The sequence below is a fragment of the Aplysia californica genome, unplaced genomic scaffold (assembly GCF_000002075.1).
Source record: "Aplysia californica isolate F4 #8 unplaced genomic scaffold, AplCal3.0 scaffold00219, whole genome shotgun sequence".
Classification (NCBI taxonomy): domain Eukaryota; kingdom Metazoa; phylum Mollusca; class Gastropoda; order Aplysiida; family Aplysiidae; genus Aplysia; species Aplysia californica.
This window is the reverse complement of record NW_004797489.1, coordinates 1,048,421-1,056,691: the sequence shown is the minus strand read 5'-3', so window position 1 is coordinate 1,056,691 and position 8,271 is coordinate 1,048,421. Positions and strand designations below refer to the sequence as shown.

The following is an 8,271-nucleotide window of genomic DNA, read 5'->3' as shown; positions in this document are numbered from 1 at the left end:
TCTCTCTCTCCCTCACTCTCTCTCTTTCTGTATGGATATTTATATTATGTGTGTATGTGTGCGTGTGTGTGCATGCATGCATTTGTGGTTGTGTCTGTGTTTGTGTGTGTGTGTGTGTGTTTGTGTTTGTGTGCAAGTGTGTGTGTGTGTGTGTGTGTGTGTGAGCAAGTGTGTGTGAGTGATTGTGTTCATAATCAAGCTATATGAAGAACCGTTCTTATAAAGCGAAAACGTAGTAGCTAAAAAGATGTCTTTAGTTTGGCAAAGTCAATAAATCATCGAACGCCGTTCCCTGGTCGAAAGAAAAAAGTAACTGGTTTGACCTTTTATTATCAAACCATCATCCCTAAAGTTTATTATATTAGGGAGCAGTAAAAACGAAAAAGGAAACTGACATTCGGGAGGTTTAGAAAAGGGGTGTATAGAATATTCTCATAACGCACCAAAATCGTTAACGCCAATAAGTTCTGACATAAACAGACTCTATCTAGAAGCAGGTCCATAAATAGTCTATTGTTTGTCCGTTTAAAATATAATTCCACTTAGATTTCTGGAAGCACTTGTCTTTCATCGAACTCATTACAAAATTGATTAAGCAGTTGCTTGGTTACATGGATAAGTTTAAGGCAAAACTCACGATGAGCTTTTGAATAGGAAAACTAAGGGAAGCTAATTTCTTCTTCTTCTTCTTCTTCTTCTTCTTCTTCTTCTTCTTCTTCTTCTTCTTTTCTCTATGGTTTTGTCTCGAAAGTTTTTAATGCAGCAGAGGCGAAGTTCTCGTGCAAGAGCCGACAGATAAAAACATTTCTATGGGTCTCATTTAACGCGTTATTAGGCCTGGTCGATCGTAAAGGCAGGGGAGAGATCGATGTGAATCAATCGATTGTGAGAATTGCCACGTTAAGTTAGCGATGTTGATCAGCTTCATCCTCATCCCCCCCCCCCCAAACCCTCCTACGCCCTCGCCCATCTGGGTGTTCCTCTCACGCACATCCAGGTTCCTATAGAACGATTGAGAATATCCCGCAAGCTCTCCAGGTATCATGCAAATAAAAGAGTAATGTTACTGTGAACCGAATCTAAATTGTCCACTGGATTCTACATTTTCAGGTGGAAATTTACCATCCCTTAATCCTATAAGAAAACTTTTTCATCTATAGTATGCGTAAAAGCATTTAATATAAAATTATTTAATGTGGTTTCATCGAGTGTTCACTTCCTTGTCTGTTTGTGTGGTTTTGTCAGCTTTTTTCAATTACTTTTGTTATTATGAATTTTTCCTGGAACGGACAGATGAGGTGTGGAAGGGTGTTCCTATCCTGTCCTTTAAAAAAATCTTCTTTTTTTTCTTTTTACTGCCTTCAGTGTTTTATAATAAGACTTTTTTAACAAAGCATTATAGATTATCCCTATATAAAAGTGAGGCGTTCACTACGGATACTCATGTTTTAACGCTGTGTATGGTAAAAGAAAGAACTACCAAGAACTACTAGTAGTTGTGTATAACCTCTAGCTAGCCAGTGTGTCCGATCTCCTGGCGCAAACCCCGAAGACCCGTCGAGTCAAGGTGTGAAGTTTCTCCCAGCGACCTGGTCGATAACGCAGTGGGTTGCTCCCCGTGGAATGTCTGTTCCCTGAGACTCTACCGACACAGCATGGGGACGTTATTGTTTTCATTTTGCTTTCTCGTTTTGCGGTTATTTTTTTCCGGCTTTTTTTTTGTTTTGTTTTGCTCTAATGTTTCTGACCTTTAAACTGTTCTAGTTTCACATGTAAGGCCCTCCACATTTATAGTACAGGTGGTACTTTTCTCCTGTCAATGTTTTCTCATATTCTACTATAATGAGCCTTTGGGTACAACTGGTAGAGTGTGGACGTTCATTATGACCCCTTTGAAGCTACATAACTCTTTAAAAAAAGATAAAGATCGGTTTCCCATTCCGATTTTTTTTTCTTTTCTTTTTTTTTTTCTTTTTTTTTTGTTTTGAAAATGAGAGAGTTGGGGTAGGGGCGTGGAAGGGCATTCTATCAAAATTACAACCAAAATAAAGTAAGTATTGAATCGTTTAACACATATAGTGAGTTTTAGATCAACCATGGTAATTAACATAGAAGATGAACATTTCAGAAAATGAAAAAAGTGTTTTAAGTGCGAATGTCATTTTTAAAAAGAATTATGAATCCACTGTTGTGGGAAATACAACTCAAAATGTCTTTTAATACTCAACTTTAGTATAATCGTACATTTTATAAGTGTACTTTTCAAACGAAAATAAAAAGTTAGAAAACAATATTAATTTCGTGCTCAATCGCAGGTGAACTTTGGAAATCTCCTCCGACGGGGTATCTCTCATGTTTTTTTGTTTTTTTTCATTTAATCAAACGCTCACGGCAAAAAAAATTAATTAAATAAATCAAAAAGAAAAGAGAAATAACAGTGAGATATGGCCATAAAATTATGACGCAAAACTTTATTTCCCAGTCGACACAAAAGTAGGATCTTGGACTCAGACGTCCAGAATAATGCTTATCATACTTCCGCGTGCCAATCTGAAACCAGACCTAAACCAGTATTGGCACAGATATATCAACTGAGATCTCTTCCCTCCGCCGTTTCCGGTTTGCCACTCCGCCTGCTGCTGAATCTCCCAGGTTGCATTTCCGGGACAAATTTTTTATCTCAAAGTGCAACTGCCTTGAAAAAGCATTTGGTGCAGGGAACTCTGAGCCGAACTAATTCACCCGTACATCCCAGGGCTGAAATCGCTGATTGCGCATGACGGCTGGAAAACGCAAAAATCAATGTTCATTTCCATTGAGAGAAGCCCCGGAGTAAACAAAGAATGGTGGGTGGCACAGGAGAGAGACGTGGTGGCCCCAGGAAACTCATAATCCAAAACGAGACTGGAAATAAGATACAACAGCGTGAAAGCGAATCTGTGTAATAAGTTTCTTTCTGAAACTCTGAGAGTAGCCAGCTCACGGACTGTCAGTTAAGTTTCGTTTAGTTTTAGTTTCTTTGGCATTCCCAACCCCAAAAGGCCATGAAAGTGCGGAAGGTTAGAGGTGTTAAAAGAGGGTAATAAACACAAAAAAGAAGAGCGGAAATAGAGACGATAGATTTTTGATACACAAAAAAGGAGCAAATTGCATCATATCACCCGCCGACCACTGCCATGGACTGTCAGAAATGGTTAGAGCATGAAATGGTGATTCTTCTTGCCATTTTAAAAACATTTCAGTTTAATAGGCGTTGGTTGTCGTGTTGGTGGTTTTGCAATAAACCTTGTAGACGCTACGAGAGAGAGCACGCCGTTCCGAAACTGATTCCATTATTACGATGTTCTGTGGATTCAGTAATGTGTCTCGTCAATGTTATATATCTATCTAGATCTATCTCATTGTCCTAGAACTATTAGGCATCGTTGTACGCATCTTCCGAATATGGAGAATATAAAACGTGTTACAACTAATGATACGCCTCTGAATATTTTTCCACTTTTAGAATTTACACTTCCGCCTTTGAAAGAAAAAGTAATATTGTCATTATTGCCCAGACATATTCACACACATACACACCCGCGCGCTCACACACACACACACACACACACACACACACACACACACACACACACACACACACGAACAATAAGAAATATAACATTATGTATTCATCCAATGGTGTGACTGCCTGTGATAATGTCCAATGGAATTAATCAGAAACAAACGCTGTCCAATTAAATATGGAATGTTTGGAACTGAATAGTTGCGCGTTCGACACAATTTCTTCTCCAACACCTCGCTCGAGGACACCTAAGTCTCAGTCCGTACAGCAGAAGAAAATCGTGAAACGAAAGAGAAATAAACGTCTTCTTTACTGACAAGGGTAGACGAGTAGCGCGTGCTGATAAATGAATTTCAGATTGTGTTATCATCTTCGATGATGGGTTGTGAAATTTATGTTTCTGGGTTATTAGTTTAGCACGGACACAGGCCAAAGTTGAGCTAATTTATCACGGTTCGGATTAATTCGTCTTGCCTTCATTGCTATAAATTACGTACGAGGACATTTTATATCCAGCTTGGAGGGCGGCCATTAAGACTGCTGAGGCTTTCTTGTCTGTTTCTCTTCCGCGTATTAAGGCTCCTTCAGTGTTTTGTACTACCATCATCAACCCAGCTGCATACACACACATACACACACCTACACACACAAACACATACACACACACACATACACATACACACACACACACACACACACACATACACATACAGAGAGAGAGAAAGAGAGAGAGAGAGAGAGAGAGAGAGAGAGAGAGAGAGAGAGAGAGAGAGAGAGAGAGAGAGAGAGAGAGAGAGGAACGGGGACAAAACAAAAATGATAACAATGCCCACATAGAACCAAAATAAGTGTGTGTGTGTGTGTGTGTGTGTGTGTGTGTGTGTGTGTGTGTGTGTGTGTGTGTGTGTGTGTGTGTGTGTGAGTGTGAGTGAGTGAACGTCGTCACACCTTGGACAACCGCTCCGGGATGTGCACGCACGTACACATAAATACCTACACACATGTCTGATCCCCATTTAGCATTCTCTTATATCACTGCCTTTATCTTTCTCTCTGACTGCTATTTTTCTCTCTATCTGCATCACATACGCTTATCCTAGCGCGCGATCTAACAAACGCATTCCTTCTGTTCGATTTGTAACTTTCTCAGCCCCATCCTTCTTAGGCGTACCCGAATTGCTGGTTATCCAGTTACTTTAATTTCGCCTCTCCTCATCCGTTTGTCCCTCTCCCCCCCCCTCCTGTTTCGCCATTCTCCTCACATTCCCCCTCCCCCTCGCCTTTTTGCTTCTTTTGTTCTCGACCCCTCCTATTCATCCATTGTTTTTCTCCCCACCTCACTCTCGGTCTTCGTGTCAACATCCTCACTTTTCCGACTTCCTCCTCCATCATACCCACACGCTACAAAACAATACCCTGCTTGAATCTCATCTCCTTTAACCTCCACTTCCTCTTCCCCAGTCACTCCGTTTTTCTCACATACTGCCCACCCAAGCCCACTTCCGGTCACGTGACTCTCATCGGCATGACAACGAGAGTAATCAAGCGAAGCCGAGCTGCTGTGACGTCACATTTCGTAAGAGGAGCCATCCCGTGGCTAAAGGACGCGAGCAATCAATGAGGGACCAAACAATCGTGTCTAGCTAAAAAAATCCGGAGAGTAATTTGCCTTAGTGCTCAAAATAAAGGGAATAAAGGTGGTTCTGTGTAATCTTGCCCGTGATCGATATAGATTATAGTGTAATAAGTATCTCAAACTAGCTTTCATAAGCGTTTCACTAAACCAATACTTTTTGCAACGGATATCAGTAAACGTGATTATCCGAGAGCTTACATAAGTAAAATTTATTATAATTTCTTGAGATTGTCGATTATTCTTATCAACTTTTCCATAGAGCCGATTGCTTCTATTCTCATGGAACATTCGTGACTATGTTTACTAATTAAATTAAACCAAACTGCTAATCGTGCGACGCGTCAAATGCTGTGGTTGAAACTGGAATGCACATATAAACAAACAGACATTGACAACTTTCCTTTTCTGTAAGTACAAATGTTGCGAACTTTTGCTATCGCTTCTGCAGCGTGTGTACTCTACTAATGGTTAATCTAAGCTGCTTTAAATGTTAAAGTCAGTCTCTAGATCGTTTTTGTCTACTTCTGAAGAATGTATGTAAATTGCCAATGCTGAGATTGTCATAAAAGAACAATGAGATCGTAGTTGAGTTTATAAGAGAAAAAAACAAACAAACAAAACACGTTTGTAATCCGTTGATGGTTCTGAAGACACACTGAATCGAAGTGCAATACTATGTTTGAATAAAGAGAAGGGCATCGGCCAAATAATAGTCGTGTAGTGCTGAAAAAAGACAGACAGACAGAAATAACGTAACGGAAGTTAAGAAGTAGGACCTACTAGTGGCGCCCTCCTTTTTTTTTTTTGGTAAGTGTTTTACGGCGCTAGCAACTGCATAAGGCCATATGAGCGCGCGGGACACACCCAATATTTTTAGTTGGTAGGAAATTTTGAATTTTGCCCGGGTGACGGCCGAAGCTTACTCTTATCGCTTTTAGACCACCAACGGATCTTTAACGTGCGCAACTTGCACACGGGCCCTCCGAGATTTTTCGCCCTTGTCCGAGAAGGCTAGGTGTAGATCTTTCCTACCAGAAGATCAGGGGTGTGGCAGAAAGACAGCTGTAAGAAGGAGTCAAGGAGTAGCAGTAGAAAGGCTGCAGAAAGAGTCAGGAGCCCAGAGGAGGGGGCAAAGGAGGTGAGGGGGTGGGGGCAGAAAGAGGAGACGAAAGCAAACGACAGAATATTGCTAGAGAGCAGGGAAGGAGATGAAAGGAGACTATTTTAGAGAAGAAAATGTTTCGGTCGCTACCCGGATTCGAACCCGGGACATTTTGAATTAGAGGCCAACACCTTAACCTCTAGGCCACGAGAGCCCTTGTGGCGCCCTGCAACCACTCGCGTGCAATACAAAAAGTAAAAGCATCACCATAACATTATGAAGTATAAGAATCACTAAACATTAATTCTGAGCCCTGGAAATACTTTTCAATTGAAGCTTGTCCAAAATAAAAACAAGAACAAAGCACTATCACAGTGAAGTGACCAAAGGGCTCGGGATCGCAATGAGAAGTAACACAAATAAATACTGTTTCTATCTCTGATTGTCTCCAGACATGTAACATTATCTGTTCATGTACCATCAATGCGGCACAGATTTAGCGTGCTCCTAATCGAGATTGTTTCACTACGTCAACGGAATATCAAATATCAACGACCGTACCAAATAACTCAGGAGTCAGAACCTGAGAATTGATGTTAATGAAATGTCCTTCCATTTATGACTTCACCCAAAGGTTGATGACCACGTTCGTCATAACAATAAAAAAAAAGGTCCTTCGGCACAGAGCTGTTCGCTAATATTTCAGATGTATGGTATCGTCGTTCTCGTTTGTCCTAAAATATTGCTCTTTGCGTTCAAAGTAATGAATTCTCTGACTGTCCAGAGTGCCAGAGTGTCTGCTGTAGCGGTTAGGCGCTTCACTGTCACACATAGAAGACCCAAGTCCGATTCCCGAGTTGGGAGATTGTTTTTTTAATCAGATAATTCTGTCTTTCTGCTGTGATGCAATATTCCTCTCAGCTCAGGTTGACCCTGACATGCACGGTCGAAAGCCCACCTCCTAAATCTTAATGATCTATATTGTGCCGATGGGCAACTAAAATAACAAACATAAAAAACAAGGTTTATAATTAGAGTTCGAGTCTTTAAAACAGAGGTCGGTAAACTCCAAGCGTGTATCTGAAGACTTAGCTATGGACAATGGAGGATTTCTTCTCCATAACGTCCACGCAATATTATCTGTTTTATTTATAGAGGTTGTTTGATTAATTTGTCTTCCATTTCATGTCATTTGAACTGACTTCTTCCGTGTACTGTGGTACATTGGCTGTTATAATCCCAATCGTTCGGTGTTCACATTCAGAGGTTAACGTTCGTTTGTACTAAGACCCGACGCTTCGTGTGAGTAGTTGCCCGGTGCGCTGGTGTGGTTTACCTCTGCTTTTCTATCAAACATCGTCCTCATCTCTCCCCCGTCAGTCTGCTCTTTGTATGCTACTCTTTGGTAACAACTCTAATATTCGGACCGTATATAACCTACGTTTGTTGCTATTTCAAAAAAGGTGTTTCGTAGACGCATTCACTCACTCACTCACTCGACAAACATGAGTAGAAGCTTAATCTGACTGACGAAACTGAAACCCCGAAAGCAACACTGCCGGTTGGTGTCTCCACCCGACCCCACCTGCTGTCTTTGCCGTAAATCAAGGCTAATGAAACGTCACCACAAACACGGAGGAAAACCACACAGGCTGCCCGACGCGTGAGTCCGCACGCGACTTGACGTTTCGGCATTCAAACTGCTCGTGCATGGTGCTAAAGGCTTTGTGGAGGCGCGTGCCGGGACAATAGGCCGCTGAAAGTCCCAAAGACAGAGGAAGTGAACACACAGCAGACAGACGTCCCCTTCGTGCTCACCGAGGATAAAGTATACTGTGACGGCGACAGCAGGAATGGAGTGTTCAAAGTTCAAACATACTGTCAAAGAAGGAGGAAGGGGTGGTCCGGAAAGGAATTAAAGATCCAAGGATTGTCTCTCTCTCTCTCTCTCTCTCTCTCTCTCTCTCT

At 41.4% G+C, this 8,271-nt stretch overlaps 1 protein-coding gene across 3 annotated transcripts in view; it reads right to left on the bottom strand.

Moving 5' to 3' along the window:
* LOC101851044 (E3 ubiquitin-protein ligase TRIM9) overlaps nt 1-8,271 on the bottom strand; it is a 155,647-nt gene that overhangs the window by 2,243 nt on the left and 145,133 nt on the right. The gene's annotated exons all lie outside the window — the stretch shown is intronic.